The sequence below is a fragment of the Diceros bicornis genome, chromosome 26, assembly GCF_020826845.1.
Source record: "Diceros bicornis minor isolate mBicDic1 chromosome 26, mDicBic1.mat.cur, whole genome shotgun sequence".
NCBI lineage: Eukaryota > Metazoa > Chordata > Mammalia > Perissodactyla > Rhinocerotidae > Diceros > Diceros bicornis.
In genome coordinates, this window is record NC_080765.1 from 26,642,979 (window position 1) to 26,656,944 (window position 13,966).

The following is a 13,966-nucleotide window of genomic DNA, read 5'->3' on the forward strand; positions in this document are numbered from 1 at the left end:
AAATACACAAAAAATCAAGAGAAAGAAATCCAAACATAATACTAAAGAAAGCCAACAAATCACTAGGGGAGAGAGCAACAGAAGAAAGGAACAGAGAAAAACTACTAAAAACCCCAAGAAAAAGTAACAAAATGGCAATAAGTACATACTTATCAACAACTACTTTAAATGTCAATGAACTAAATGCTCCAATCAAAGACATAAGGTGGCTGATTGGATAAAAAAACAAGACCCATATATATGCTTCACACAAGAGACACATTTCAAACCAAAAGACGCTCACAAACTGAAAGTGAAGGGATGGAAAGAGATATTCCATGCAAATGGCAATGAAGAGAAAGCTTGGGTAGCAATACTCATATCAGACAAAATAGACTTTAAAACAAAAACTGTAACAAGAGACAAAGAAGGGCACCACATAGTAATAAAGGGAACAGTCCAGCAACAGGATATAACACCTGTAAATATCCATGCACTCAACAAAGGGGCACCTAGATATATAAAGAATTATTAACAGACATAAAATGAGAAATAGACAGTACCACAATAATAGTAGAGGACTTTAACACTCCACTTATATCAATAGATAGATCATTCAAATAGAAGATAAATAAGGAAATAGTGGCCTTAAATGACACATTAGACCAGATGGACTTAGTAGATATATACAGAACATTCCATCCAAAAGCCACAGAATACAGATTCTTTTCAAATGCACACAGAACAATCTCCAGGATAGATCACATATTAGGCCACAAAACCAGTCTCAACAAATTTAAGAAGATTAACATAACATGAAGCATCTTTTCTGACCAGAGTGGTATGAAACTAGAAATCAACTACAAAAAGAAAACTAGAAAAGCCACAAACATGTGGAGATTAAACAAAATGCCTCTGAACAATGATTGGGTCAATAGAGAAATCAAAAAATACCTGGATACAAATGAAAATGAAAATATGACATACTAAAGTTTATGGAATACAGCAAAAGCAGTACTAAGAGGGATGTTTATAGCAATACAAGCCTACCTCAAAAAACAGGCAAAATCTCAAATAAACAATCTAACAGTTCACCTAAAGGAACTAGAAAAAGAAGAACAAACAAAGCCCCAAATCAGTAGAAGGAAGGAAATAATAAAACTCAGAGCGGAAATAAATGAAATAGAGACAAAAAAATAGAAAAAAATCAATGAAACTAAGAGCTGGTTCTTTGAAAAGGTAAACAAAATTGACAAACCTTTAGCTAGACTCACCAAGAAAAAAGAGAGAAGGCTCAAATAAATAAAAGAGGGGAAATTACAAAGGACATCTCAGAAATACGATGGATTATAAAAGAATACTATGAAAAGCTATATACCAACAAATTGTATAACCTAAAAGAAATGGATAAATTCTTAGACTCATACAACCTACCAAAAGTGAACCAAGAAGAAATAGAGAATTTGAATAGACCAATCACCAGTGAGGAGATTGAAACAGTAATTGAAAATCTCCCAAAAACAAAAGTCCAGGACCAGATGGTTTCCCTGGTGAATTCTACCAAACATTCAAAGAAGACTTAATACATATCCTTCTCAAACTCTTTCAAAAAATTGAAGAAGAGGGGATGCTTCCTAACTCTTTCTATGAGGCCAAATTACCCTGATACCAAAACCGGACAAGAACAATACAAAAAATAAAAATTACAGGCCAATATCACTGATAAGCATAGATGGAAAAATCCTCAACAAAATACTAGCATATCAAATGCAACAATACATTAAAAATATCACACACTATGACGAAATGGGATTCATGCCAGGGATGTACGGATGGTCCAACACCCGCAAATCAATCAACGTGATACATCACATTAACAAAATAAAGAATAAAAATCACATGATCATCTCAGTAGATGCAGACAAAGCATTTGACAAGATATGGCATCCACTTATGATAACAACTCTGAATAAAATGAGTATAGAAGGAAAGTACCTCAACATAATAAAGGCCATATATTAAAAACCCACAGCTAATATCATACTAAATGGTGAAAAACTGAAAACTATCCCTTTAAGAACACGAAGTAGACAAGGATATCCACTTTCACCATTCTTACTTAACATAGTATTGGAAGTTCTTGCCAAATAAGTCAGGCAAGAAAAAGAAATAAAAAGGATCCAAACTGGAAAGGAAGAAGTAAAACTGTCACTATTTGCCGGTGATATGATTTTATATATAGAAAACACTAAAGAATCCACCAAAGAACTATTAGAAAAAATAAAAGAACACAGTAAAGTTGCAGGATACAAAATCAACATAGAAAAATCAATCGCATTTCTACACACTACCAACAAAATAGCAGAAAGAGAAATTAAGAACACAATCCCATTTACAATCACAACAAAAAGAATAAAATACCTAGGAACAAATTTAACCAAAGAGGTGAAAGACCTATACACTGAAAACTAGAAAAAATTGTTGAAAGAAATCAAAGAAGACACTAAGAAATGGAAAGATATTCCATGTTCTTGTATTAGAAGAACTAACAGTTAAAATGTCCATACTTCCTAAAGCAATCTACAGACTCAATGCAATCCCTATAAAAGTCCCAATGACATTTTTCACAGAAATAGAACAAAAAATCCTAAAATTTACATGGAACAATAAAAGACCTCATGTAGCCAAAGGAATCCCAAGAAAAAAGAATAAAGCTGGAGGTATCACACTCCTTGATTTCAAAATATACTACAAAGCTATAGTAATCAAAACACCATGGTGCTGGCACAAAAACAGACACACAGATCAGTGGAACAGAATTGAGAGCCTGGAAATAAACCCACATATCTATGGACAGCTAATTTTTGACGAGGGAGCCAAGAACATACAATGGAGAAAGGAAAGTCTCTTCAATAAATAGTGTTGAGGAAATTGGACAGTCACATGCAAAAGAATGAAAGTAGATCATTATCTTACACCATACACAAAAATTAACTTACAATGGATTAAAGACTTGAATGTAAGATCTGAAACCATAAAACTTCTAGAAGAAAACATAGGCAGCACGCTCTTCAACGTTGGTCTTAGCAGCATCTTTTTGAATACCATGTCTACTCAGGCAAGGGAAACAATAGAAAAAATAAACAAATGGGACTACATCAGACTAAAAAGCTTCTGCACAGCAAAGGAAACCATCAACAAAATGAAAAGACAACCTAACAACTGGAAGGAGATATTTGCAAACCATACATCTGATGGGGGGCTAATATGCAAAATATATAAAGAACTCATACATCTTAACAACAAAGAAACAAACAACACAATTTAAAAATGGGCAAAAGATCTGGATAGACATTTTTTTCAAAGAAGTTATACAGAGGCCAATAGGTAAATGAAAAGATGTTCAACATCACTAATTATTATGGAAATGCAAATCAAAACTACAATGAGATACCACCTCATGCACTTCAGAATGGCTATAATTAACAAAATAAGAAATAACAAGTGTTGGGGAGGATATGGAGAAAAATGAATTCTCATATACTGCTGGTGGGAATGTAAACTGTTGCAGCCACTATGGAAAACACTATGGAGACGCCTCAAAATTTAAGAATAGAACTACCATATGATCCAGATATTTCATTTTTGAGTATTTATCCAAAGAACATGAAAACATGAATGTGCAAAGATATATGCACCCTTATGTTAACTGCAACATTATTCACAATAGCTAAGACTTGGAAACAACCTAAGTGCCCATCAACAAATGAATGGATAAAGAATATGTGGTACATATACACAGTTGAACACTACCCAGCTATAAAAAAAGATGAAATCTTACCATTTGAGGCAACATACATGGACCTTGAGGGTATTATGCTAAGCAAAATAAGTCATATGGAAAAGTCAAATACCATACAATTTCACTCATAAGTAGAAGATTAAAACAACAACAACAGCAACAAACACATAGATACAGAGATTAAATTTGTGTTTACTAGAGGGGAGGAGGGAGGGAGGAGGGCAAAAGGGATGGTAGGGTACATGTATATGATGATGGATGGTAATTAGTCTTTGAGTGGTGAACATGATATAGTCTACACAGAAATTGAAATATAATGACGTACACCTGAAATTTATATAATGTTATAAACCAATGTTACCTCAATTAAAAAAAGAAATAAAATAAGTAGATATGAAGAGAAAAGGAGCTACTTGCAAGCTGCTTTGAGCAGTGTTCTGTTTTTGAATGCTAGTGATACCCATCTTGTAATATATGTAGTGAAGTATTTACCAAGACTTGTAATAGCAATGTTTGTAACAAGCTACTTAAAAGCTACATTCAAGAAAGTGTTCTTTCAGTGAATGAAATTGCTACCCATTCTGTACTGTATGTAGGGTAGGGTTTAACAAGACTCGTAATAAAGACGTTTCTAACAAAGGTACTTGCAAACTGAGTTCAGGACACTGTTTTAAATGATGGAGATGATACTGATTCTTGTAATGCATGTAGTGAGGTTATTAAGACTTGTAATAAAGATGTTTCTAACAAACCAAAAACAAAACAAAACAACATTAGCTGAATATGACCTAAAGAAACAGAAACTTCAATGATCACACATTACAAACAATAGTCTTTGCAAAAAGAATTTGGAAAAATCTCAAAACAAAGAACTATTATAGCCTCCAACAGTCAAAAAAATCAGCAACTTCAACCCCTGGAGAGGTGAGAGAATCTGATTTCCAGAGTTACCACATTATAATAGTGAAAGGCCCAATTTTCAACTAAAAAATCACAAGGCACACAAAGAAAGAGGAAACATGGCTCATTCAAAGGAATGAAATTGATTGACAGAAGCCATCCCTGAGAAAGCACAGACATCAGACCTACTAGGCAAATAATTTAAATCAAATGTAAATATGGTCAAATAGCTCAGAAAAAAATGGACAAAACTAAAGGAAGTCAGGAAAACAATATATGGACAAAATGAGAATATCAACAAAGAGAAAGAAATTATAAAAAAGGAACCAAATAAAAATTCTGGAGCTGAAAAGTACAATAACTGAAATGAAAAATTCACTAGTGAGTTTCAACAACATATTTGAACTGGTGTAAGAAAGAATCAGAGAATTGAAGATAGAACAATTGAAATTATTGAGTCTGAGGAGCAAAAAGAAGAAAGAATGAAGAAAAGTGAACAGAGCCTAATGGACTTATGTGACACTATCAAGCAGACCAACATATGCATTATGAGAGAAGGAAAAAGAGAGAAAGGGGCAGAAATATTATTTGAAGAAATAATGACCAAAAACTCCCTAAATGTGGTGAAACACTTGAACCTACAAATTCAAGAAACTTAAAGAAATCCAAGTAGGATAAACCCAAGAGACCTACACCAAGACAAATTATAATCAAACTGTTGGAAACCAGAGAAATAGAGAATCTTGAAGGTAGCAAGAGAGAAGTGACTCATCACACACAAGGAGTCCTCAATAAGATTATCAGCTGATTCCCATCAGAAACCTTGAAGGCCAGAAGTGGCAGGATTACATACAGTGATGTGTTGCTTACCATTGGGGATACATTCCGAGAAACATGTTGTTAGGTGATTTCGTCACTGTGCAAACATCAGAGCGTACTGAAGGGGAACAAAATTTGCCACCCCAAAATGTATCTCTTTAACATGAGGATATTTTAGGCTGATTATTTTTAAGAAATAAAAACTCACAAAGCATTTCTTGTTACCTCCTCCTTAACTGCCTAAAAGAATTCAGATTAAAAAAACCTGTCTCAGAAAGCAAGCTATCACCTTAGCATAACACGAACTAGGTAGTAGACAGGGAGGAACCTAGAAAAGCCTGTTTGTTGGGCTCCCCTCTGTGTCCTTCTGTTTCTGTTCTTGTTTTCCAAACATTTGCCCCTTTTCACCTACTTTTGAATTGACTTCCTTGCCTTTGAAGTCCCTGACTTTCCCCACCACCAATAATTTCTTCTGTCTTTAGCTGAGGATGGTATTTAACGCGATGGTTTCAGCCGTTTTGGTGAGTTATTCAGGTTTCCTGGGTTTCTTCCATGTATACATGTTATTAAACTTTTGTTTGTTTCTTTCCTGTTAATCTGTCTCATGTCATCTTAATTCTTAGACCAGCCAGAAGAACCTAAAAGAGCAGAGGAAAATTTCTTCCTCCCCTACAGTACTTACACAAACCTAGATGGTATAGTCTACTACACACCTAGGCTATACAGTATTAATCTTCTGGGAGCACTGTCGTATATGTGGTCCATCGTTGACCACAATATCATTATGTGGTGCATGACTGTAAAGAGCTCCTATAACTCAACAAAAAAAAAACCCAAACAATCCAATTAAAAAATGAGCAAAAGACTTGAATAGATAATTCTCCAGAGAAGATATACAGATGGCCAATAAGAACATGAAAAAGATGCTCAACATCACTAGTCATTAGGGAAATGCAAATTAAAGCCACATTGAGATACCACTTCACACCCATTAGGATGGCTATTATCAAAAAATCAGAAAATAACAAGTCTTGGCAAGCATATGGAGAAATTGGAACCCTTGTACGTTGCTGATGGGAATGTAAAATGGTGCAGCCCCTGTGGGAAACGGTTCCTCAAAAAGTTAAACATAGAATTACCATATGATCACAAACAGTAGAAATAACCCAAATGTCCATCAAGAGATTACTGAATATACCAAAGGTGCAATATACATACAAGGTAATATTATTCAGCCTTAAAAAATAATGACATTATTTTACATGTTACAACACGGATGAACCTTGAGAACATTGTGCTAAGTGAAATAAGCCAGACACAAAATGACGAATGTTGTATGATTCCCCTTATATGGGGTACATATAATAGGCAAATTCACAAAGACAAAAAGTAGATTAGAGGTTTCCACGTGCTGGGGAGAGAAGGAGTGGGAAGTTGTTGTTTAATGGGATTGGAGTTTCTGGTTGGGAGGGTGAAAATTTTCTGCACATGCATAGTGCTGATACTTGCACAATATTGTGAATTTACTCAACACCACTGAATTGTATGCTTAAAATAGCAAAAATGGTAAATTTTATGTTATATATATTTTACCACAAAAAAAAGAAAACAAAAAAGCAAACAAATCTCAGTGGAAGAATGACAGCGTCTCAATGTCATGAGAGCGTGTGAAATGGGAGACATAGGTGTGGGCATATGTGAGGACATCTTAGCAAAATAAAATATATTATGTCCAATAAAAAAAATGTCATTGCTCTGGACCACCCCAGTTCAATTTAACTAGAATCTCTGTGGTTGGATCCAAGCGCAAATATATTTTTAAAAAGTCTCCTCAAGTGATTCTAACATGCAGGCATGGTTGGGAACCACTGATCTAAACATGTGTAACTCGGTGTTTATTTTCTCTTTTATCCAAACTTAAAGTTGTGCTGCTGAGAATTAACGATAAGGCTTGCATGTTTCCTTTTGAGCAACAGTATCACAAGAGGCCCCATGGAGGCCATCGTATGAGGACAACAGTGGCACCAAGAGACCTCCAGTGTCTGTGACTTTGGAGAAAGGAGATGGAGTCTGAGATCAATTTCAGGGTCTGTCCACTCTTCCATGGCCAATCTTGGGAGCTAAGAATTTCCTCTTACCGGCCACTACTAACCTAGGAGGGGTAGGACTTGTCTGATTAAGAGTTTCAGCAGGTTACCTTATAGCCTACCACAGTTTTCTGTAATCCCTGATTTCTCATTTAGAGTTTGGGGTCAAAACCCCTAATTCATTGGTTTGAATCTTAGACCTGCCATTTATTGACATGGGATGACACCGCTTCTAATCTGCAGTTTCTTTCTCTGTAAAGTGGAGATAATGGTGGCTCCTGGAGGCTCAGCAAGGTTAACAGATTTGTTCTCACCCTGTTGGTAAGTGGGATGACAGGATTTGAACCCAGTCAAAGCCTGCATCCTTAACCACAGGAAATCACTGGACCCCACATCTGGTGTTTCCGAAGCCAGGCTTCTTTCTACCCCATCAGTCAGCCCATATGTGCCCGATGGGCTAGGACAGAAAGGAATGTGAGAACACACTATGAGCTTTGAGACTAATTAGAACAGGCTTCATCAAGCTGGAGGGAATAAAGAGAGATGTGAAGTCTCAGGGTGCAGAGTTGAGCCTGCTCCCTTATCACCTCCACAAACACCTGCAGGGACTCTTGGGGCCTGGCTGAGGGCAGACAGGGTGCCCTTACCTGGTAGTACATGAAGAGGCCTATGGGCCTGGTGGGCTTGATCCTGATGCCAATGATTCCTTCCGTGTTGGGCGGTAGGACAATTCCCTTGTCGTCAATGATCTAGAGCAAGAGGCCTGTGAATACCAAGCTGCAGGGCTCCCCCAACACTCCTGCTCCGCCCCAGCACTGCTGGCTTATTCATGTGACACCAGCGGGGATACCTGGGGGAGGAGCCCTGTCAGAAAATAGAATAAAGCTATCAAAAGTCCTTGAAATCAGCAAATGGTGAAACCCAAGTCACGGGTCTATTTGTTTCATGGATATACGGACATCGCAAACGTGCCTTCAGGTTAGAAAACATGGGTCAGGAGAAACTGAAAGCACCAGCTGGTGGAGAGAGCTGCCAGTGCTACCTCCAGGGCCTCTTTTCCCATCCACTGTGGGGGCCTCTAGCTGTCACGGTGAACTGCATCCATTCTCGGAATACTGCAGTTCTCACATGAAACCTCCACAGCAAATTGGAGGAAAAACAGGAGCAGAGGAGGAAGGACAACTGGTGGGTACCGCTGGTGTCACACAACGGTCCACGCTGAGCCCTAACTGCTCCCTGCCACTGCCTTTAGGATCAGACCTGGATGTCGAAGGGTGGGATGGCCTTCCCCATGGAACCTGGCTTGATCTTCATTCCCCGGAGGTTGCCACAAGTTATTCCCTGTTCAAAAAAGAAAGAGAATTGGGGCTGACCAAAGAATCCAGGCTAATCACAAAGTAGCAAAAATCACACACAGCATCCCTGCTCATGATGTCATTTGATGTTGCACAAAGAACCCTTGTGGGGAAGCTAGAAGGTCTGGATGCTAGGCTCAAGGCACTGACCCAACTCTATTCAGCAGACATTCACTGCGCCTGTCATAGGCTGGGCCTGTGCCAGCTGCTGGGGCTGCAGGGTCCAGTGGGGGAGGCCAAGAGAGAAGCAAAGGGGCGAGCCCGGGGCTGTGGGCATGTAACGTGGGGTGTGGAGTGTCTGCTGTTTGCCAGGCATGCGTCCACATGCCAGGGGAAGTCCATGAGTCCACTTAGCAAACATTTCCTTGGGGCTGTTGAACAGCAATAGGAATGTTGCCTCAACTACTTCTCAGAGCTGTGTTGAGATTATTCAGATTGGTCATGGTGTCCCCTCTGCCACCACTGCCCCACCCCCATTTATCCTCCTGATGAAACTTACTCCTCCTTTATGGTTCTCTGAATTATCGTTCCTTCTAAACCTAACTGCTTTACAGTCAGGCCAGGGTTTGAATCTTGACTCCATCACTCACTAGCTGGGTGCCAATCAATCCCCCTGGATCTCCTCCTCTGTCAAAGGGGGTAATTATCACACTGACCTCTCAGAAGGCCTGTGAGTGCACGGGAAACCCTTCACACAGTGCTGGGCGCACACCAAGTTAGTTCAATAAACAACTACTACTAGTTATTACTCAGGCCAGAAAAGTCATGGGGAGATTCTCCTTCTGTAGTATTTCCCCATACTTCTATTGTAGCCAACAGGGCATTACAGTTACTCTTGCTTGTCTCTTCCCTCAGTGGATAGCAAGCATTCTGAGAATAGAGATTGTCCCATCCATCTCCGCACTCCCAGCATCTAGCACAGCACCTACCTAAAAACAGCAAAAACAACAGTAGCTGCAACGTGAGCACGTCTAGGGGTTGGACACCGGCCAGTGCTTTATACACTTCCTTTCAATGATTTGATCACAACCCAGCAAGACAGGCATTGTGGTTTCCATTTTGGAGATGGGGAGGCTGAGATTCTGGAAGGGTCAATGACATGCTATTTCTTGAAGCCTGTAATTGGCAAGGCTGAGACTTGAACTGGGATCTGAGTTCCTGGGAGAGGAAGCTCTTGCCCCTTTGCTGTGTCGCTGCTCAACTACAGGCACGTAGAAAATGTTGCACAGATAAGTGAGTAGGTGTGACAGTGCTTTGAGAAATAAAGCATGACCCGGATATAAGGGAGTATTCTGTTGTTGCAAATAGTTAATGCAAAGGGACCGGGGCCACAAGTGTCATGTAGATCATGGGTGAATGCAGTTCTCACCCCACCCTCCTCCTTGTCCAAATATAAACTGTGAGCTATGCAAGGACAGGCCCGAGTCTTAATATTTCTCAGGCCTGGAAGCAGAACAATTAACTCATTATTTATAATTTTTTTGCAAAAAATTTAGAGACAAGTATGTTAATTGAGACCAGAACCCCATTTTGCTACAGGTCCTGAGATGGCAGTCATCCCTCTGTCAGCCACAGGGATGATGGAGAGTGGGAGGAGGGGCTCTGTCCAGCCTCAGAAGTGGGTGGACAATGTGTTGGAAGAGAGATATCCGTCCACACTCTCACTGATAAAGTTCTTGAGGTTCAAGACTGGCATGATTCTCTGGACGCCCTGCCCACCTGGCTGCTCAGTGATGCTCTGTGGGATCACACTCTGTGTGTGTGTTTGCACACATGCACACACAGAAGGTCTCTGCTCCCTCCTCCACTCCTGCTAGTGTCCCACAATCAAACCTGTGTGCTGTCCTCATAAGCACCCAGAAATGGACTTCTGGGGCCAGCTCTGCCTGCCCCTGTGATTGCTGCCTTAGGACAGGATGGTGAAGAGGGCAGGACTTGTGGGTGGTGGCTTCCATGTTGCTGGAGAGACCCTCCTATCCCCTTGCCCCTCTTGGGCTCCCCTGAGCTAATCATCACAGGGATAGTGGCACCAAGTCCTTAGACCCCTTTTTAAGTTTTTGTCCAACAGTTTTCAGCACATTGGTCTCTTGACAAATCGAGGAGCTGTGAATTGTCTTTCTGCAAGTTGACTTGGGGCAAATTAGCCTAGAACCTGGAGCCTCCCATTGGCTTCCATCAACGCTGGGGGGCCTCCGCACACACTCTTGGCATGATTCAGCTCATCTGCTGGGCTCGGTGGCTGAGCACATCCTGCCTGGCCCAGAAGGGACCATCCACCTACCGTCTCTGACTGTCCGTAGACCTGGTGGAGCAGAACCCCTGTCTGTCTTCTCCACTGCTCTTGCTCTTCGGGCAGCAGGGCCTCCCCACCAGCACAGCTGTGCTCCAGGGTGGGGAACCTGAGACTTAGGGGAAGGCAAGGTGTCAACAGAGTCTCGGGTCAGGCCTTGGACCCTCTGCCCCACGCCCAGGGCGTTGAGAGCTCACAGCGTTGTCATCCGGATCCTTCCCCCTTCTGCTTCCTCACTTTCTTACTTGCCTTCTGGGTAACTTACTGATGGTCAAGGCCATCAGGTGAGTGGACGTCACTCACTTCCTGTCAGTCCCTGTTAACTCTTCTGGCAGAGGGTGGGTGGTGGTGGTGAGGCTACTGGGTTAAATCAGGGAGGTTCGGATTAAATTTGGATATTGATGTAACAAGAGGGTGAAAAATGTGTTTTTCAGACTTTGTCTTAGAGAAGCATTCTATGTGGCTAAGAGAGATATTTTCATAAACCATATAGGGGTGAGGGATAAGGCCCCAGGGACATGCTAGGACAGTAATAGAACTGTACTGCCCTCTATGGAGAGTGGGGTTATGTGAACTGAAGGGCTTTTGTGTTCCTGAGAGGAGAATGCAAGTTAGGGGTTGGAAATGAATTGCTCAGGACATCAAGGAAGGTTGGGCTGAGTATAGGAAGAGAGAGGAGGAGGGACATAGGTAACAGCCCTGAGGGAAGGAATTTCAGAGAGAACAGAAGAGTCTGCTGTGAATATTTGTAGCAGTTTTTAGGTACCTTGTGTGATGTAAATCCTCTCCTGCATTTTCCCATGAAATTTTCCATGAACAATACAAAAACAATTACAAAATAATGATGGATTCCCTGAAGGAAATGGAAGTGATTGAGGTCTGAGTAGTGCTGGCACGGGGCTGAGCCGCGCCAGCTCTTGGACATGAAGGAGGTGGCAGACGTCTGGTTCACCTTTCCACCCTTGTCACCCTCACCCTCACCTTTCCACCCTTGTCACGTACAGAGTGAGGAGTGATGGACAGGAGGGCTGGTCTCATTGAGAGTGCCTTCCTCATTCTTCTGGAGCTTTATCCAATCAGATAAAGTGCGCAGAGTGTCTGATGGAGTCGTTAGTTATGCCCTGGGTGGATTTTTACTGGGTTTGGACAAAGGTCATCATCTGAGGAATGTTGCAAAAGTTGGCTGTAACATGAGCTTTGAAATACAGATGGAAACAGAATCCAGCCAGATTGAGGCTTCGTGAATAAAATCAAGTTGTGTTTCAGAGTTAGCTTCATAAGGGTAGTCATTGAACTCCTTGGTATTTTAACTCTTATATATAAAACATGCTAGCTGTGATTTTTGAAGTAGCCATTTCAATTTCACAGTCTTTAAAAGATGCATAAATGCCCATAAGGTTCAAAGAACACATTTCAGTTTAGCTAAAAATTAATCCACAAACACAGCAAAATGCAAAAATAAAACTACAGTAAGATGACACTGCACATCCATCAGATTGGCAAAAATTAAAAACTTTGACAATAACAAATATTGCTAAGCATGTGGAACAATGGCTATTCTCCTACCCTGTTGGTGGGAGCATAAATTGGTTCAATACTTTGGAAAATAGGGTGGTAGGGTGCAGTGTCAGCGTGACCTAGCAATTCCTCTCCCGGAAAAACTCTACAGAAATATGCGCTTAGATGCCCCAGGGTGCACGTGCACGAATTCGGTGCAGCATCAGTAACCAATAGCCCAAACTGTAAACTACCCAAATGTCCATTAATGGTGGAACTGATAAAAAATGGCGTATGTTCATAAAATGGAATATTATACATTAAGGAAAATCAATCACAGCAACATGGACACATCTTAGAAACAGAATGTTGAAAAAAGAAGCCAGGTGTTACAGAATGATGTGATTACATAAAATTCAAAAGTAAGTAAAATAGAATAATTTGTTTAGGGATAGTTCCTTACAAGGTTAGCTATAAGGGAAGGGAAAGAAGGAAACAGTATAAAAATCAAGATACTGGATTCCTTTAGGGGAGATGGAGAGGCGTGAGGAGGTCTCTGGGATGCTGGAAATGTTCTATTTTTGTGACATAGGTGATTGGTTATACAGGTGTTTTATTTTCGATAACTAATCTGTAAATTTATGTCATGTATTTTTCTGTACGTTTTTTCACAATAAAAATTTTTTAAAAAGAATAAATCCACAGTGATGCAAGCCTCACTGAGCGTTTCACTCAGATTTCTGAGTCCCAATTTAATGAACTAATTAGACTGATAATCCTGATAATTATCCACACCACTTACCACACGTGCGCACACACACACACACCCTACCCTCAAAGAATCAGAGCTAAAAACAGTCAGACCAAGGTGCATTGGATTCCTTAAAATCCTACCCAAAGATTGTTATTACCAGCTACAGCCATTTCTGCCATACCTGGTTAAATTCTGCCGCAGAATCATTCGAAATACGGATGGTGCAGCCAGGCATTGGGTGATGGGGTATTTGAAGAGTGTCTAGAAGGTGAAGAGAGAAGGAATTTTATTTTTATAGTTAAGATTAAAAATATCAGCCAATTATTAGCATTTTAATTCTAATCCCTCCTCTACGGAAGCCCATTTATTCATTTGTTAGTTCTTTCAATATACATACACTGAGCGTGAATTTTGTACGTGGCGTTTGTCAGGTACTGCTGGGGGACACAAGAAGAGTAACATAAAGTCCCAATTCCTGTGGAG

The 13,966-nt window shown here is 40.2% G+C and overlaps 1 pseudogene; it reads right to left on the reverse strand.

Annotated features, from left to right (window-relative positions):
* Window positions 1-13,966, reverse strand: part of LOC131422510 (acyl-coenzyme A synthetase ACSM1, mitochondrial-like) — a 49,167-nt pseudogene that overhangs the window by 9,882 nt on the left and 25,319 nt on the right.